General features: G+C 48.2%; 1 long non-coding RNA gene across 1 annotated transcript; it reads left to right on the top strand.

Moving 5' to 3' along the window:
- Positions 1–880: 880 nt before the first annotated feature.
- Positions 881–2,403, top strand: LOC114572749 (uncharacterized). Its single transcript, XR_003694816.1, has 3 exons — positions 881–1,068; positions 2,023–2,115; positions 2,212–2,403. It is a non-coding gene; the product is annotated as an uncharacterized LOC114572749 (long non-coding RNA).
- The last annotated feature ends 706 nt before the right edge of the window (positions 2,404–3,109 follow it).

Below are 3,109 nucleotides of genomic sequence, written 5' to 3'. Positions count from 1 at the left end.
CTGTGTGTGATGGCCATTTCCTTGTATCAGCAGAGGATAAAGGAACAGAGCAAAAAAAAAAAAAAATAAAAAAAAAAACTTGCATGCAAACATGTCTTTGTTTGAATTTTCCTGGCACAGAGAGAGGAGTGATTCCCCGCTACTCCGGTGACCCTACGTGAGTGAAAAATGAGATTTGATAAAAGAAAAGGGGGGCGGGAGGGTGAGGTGGGGGGTGGAACGTTCTTCCTTGCCATTCTGGTACTGACTGGGAGTTATGAATTCAGCAGAGAAAGGTGAGCCTTGCCACCTTCCCCTTCTCAGAGAACAAAGCCATTGTTGAATGTCACAAAAGGGGCACGAAAATTCCCAATAAAAACGCAGGAAAGATGGTGTAATTTGTTTCTCTCCTGCTGTTTCATCTCCCCGGATTTCTACACCGCCACGCACACGCGCACACGCACGCACACACACACACACACACACACACACACACCCTCTGTCCCCCTTCTGGCGCATGAACTCTGAGCGGGTTTGCTGTTAATTGGATTCAGATTGCAGAGATAACACAGTCTTACGAGGCTCGGCTGCGTCGACTTTTTTCCCGAGCCGCTCCTCGAGTTAATGCCGCGGATAAAGTAAGTACAGTAGTCGCGCAGAGGAGGCTCAGAGAGAGGGAACCGTCTGCTGTGGATTCTGCTCGGCAGGCGGCTCAGCCAGCGGGAGGAGGTCACCCAATCATTAGCGCCCTGGGGATGATGTCATCCCGCTGCGCACAGAACAGCCTGTCAGCTCCACCGCACACGTGTGTCCCTGCCTCGGAGAATGAATCATCACCGGCGTCCTGCTGAGTCAGCTGGGTGAAAGTTGTTTGCGTGTGCGTGTGCGTGTGCGTGTGTGTGTGTTTGCATGAGGAAAATGTGTTAACAATACTGACATAGATGCACAAACATGAATAGATTGAAAAGAGCACCCGAGGAAGCATTCAAGGCTGTTTTCTGCCACATAATCTCTGGTTGCCAATGGACAATCACTTTAAATGGAATCACCGTCGCCATGACAGCTCAAGAATGTCAACAATATTATAGGGTAATCCCACCACTCACGCACTTTCTACTCAAGTCCAGAGAGAGACTTTGTCTCCATGGTTATTCTGTTTGTTTGCACAATCCGTCCGACCGACCGACCGACTAACTGAGATGAGAGAAAGTCTTTGTGTAGTTGTTTATGGGGGGGGGGGGGGGGGGGGGGGGGTTGTTTTTGGGGAGGCCTTGTTGCTTCTGGTGGGATGTTAGGAATGAAAGTTTCCATCTCCAAGAGCAGCCAGGAAAGAAAAAGACAGCAAAGAGGAGCTTAAAAAAAAGAGACAGAGAAAGATCCATGGGGGGGGGGGGGCATGGCGCATCAAGAAGCGGCACATTTGTTTTTAATTACCCACAGCCATCCCTGAAACCGAATCGGAGGAATCGCATTGGACGACAAAATTGGCACGCAACCCTCTCTTCATCCTACATCACCCCTGTTCTGCCGTTCTCTAGCATAATATTTTCTTTCACAGGCAAAGAACATGTTTGATCACCCCCCTCCCCCTTTTTATTAGAGACGAGGCTGGCCTCAGAAGTGCCTCCCTCCCGCCCTTTCTCGCTGCTGTCGCCGCAAGTCCGTCTCCGCCGCCCCACGCTGTGCGGCACTGGCACGGGGAGAGCAAAAAAAACACATTTTTTCAAAAGAGGGAAAAGGGCCCACGCTCGAGGGCTCAGATGTGTAGGATACGGTGCCAAAGAGGGCCTCGGGTTCTTCCATCCGAGAGGGGGTCATATCATGTTCGGAGATTGGCTTTCCACGCCGAGGCCTCTCTCCTCCTTGATCAATAAGACAAGTCACCCGTTTGCATTAAATCCCACAAGCCGCCCACACGCAGGAATGTGCAACACAGGGGAAATCTTAAAAAGAGGTCATTTTCTTCACGTCTGCAGCGAAGAGACACGGAAAAAGTTCCTCAACTTTTTACTGTTTTTATGTTTCCTCTTTCATAAAGCGCAGGGGCTTGGGCTCAGCTTCCCTCGGCTTACTGAGAAGAAGAAAATACCGCGTAAGGTCTCCCCCTTTGTTCTCCACATCAAGTCCCAGTCCCAGGTGATTTACACCAAGGGGTTAGGGTCAGGGGTATTGTTTTGAAAGCGAGCACAGAATTCCAACAGCATTGTGCTTGCGTTTCCTCTATTTTTTAAGGATGACTTGCACATCTCGATCCACGAAGGGTAGAAAGTGCTCATGCCACCGTGCCACAGATGAAGTCCTCGGGGACGGTCTGCTTCCTGGCTGCATTGTCCGAGGAGAGCATCCTGTTTAGTCCAGCTGGACGAGCTGCAGAAGAATGGCTGGCAACACCGACAATGATGGATGAAAAATTATTGAATTTTAAAGCAGATAAGCGGGAGCGGAGTTTTTATAAACTAATAAACAGATGTCAGAAACAAAAGCGACAAGTCTCCTAAACTGGCCGACCCTTCTTCTGGTTTTTGTCTTCGCAGATGATTTTCGGAACTCTGCTGGCTCTCCTGTGCAGACCGGGTTTTTTTCTTTTTGACTTTCAAATATATTTCTCAATCTCGCATGCTTATAAATAATACCCCTCCTGTGTATTCACTCGCAGGCTCCTAGGGAGGACAAAATGTTTGTTACGGAGCTCCCATTTCTTTTGCATTGATGGATTACCTTGTTGAAATTTACGGAAGAACATATTATAAATCACTGCTGTACTGACCCTTTCCTTATAAAATGGGAATCAAAAGCCAGAGCCGATTTGGGCGAGGGGTCGGGTGTAAACGACGAGACTGCTTTGGCTGGGAAGGATTGTTAAGGCATCCGTCGGACAGGGATATTGGTAAAGTACTGATATAAAGCAGCAGATTGGAAAGCAAGTTGTGAGTTATTGCCGTGGACAGGACATATCCTGTTCCCTTCCATATACGAGATTACTGTTATTGACAAGCGCAGCACAATGTGTTCTCCCAGTGCTTTATGTCTTGTTCTGACCAAATCAATGCTGTGACTAAGTGCCTATGAAAGTCAAACCTTCACTCGACATTAATGAAGGAACTCTTACTTTTCTTTTGCGCTGTACAGA

This window comes from Perca flavescens, chromosome 18, assembly GCF_004354835.1.
Source record: "Perca flavescens isolate YP-PL-M2 chromosome 18, PFLA_1.0, whole genome shotgun sequence".
NCBI lineage: Eukaryota > Metazoa > Chordata > Actinopteri > Perciformes > Percidae > Perca > Perca flavescens.
This window is presented reverse-complemented; position numbering and strand designations above follow the sequence as displayed.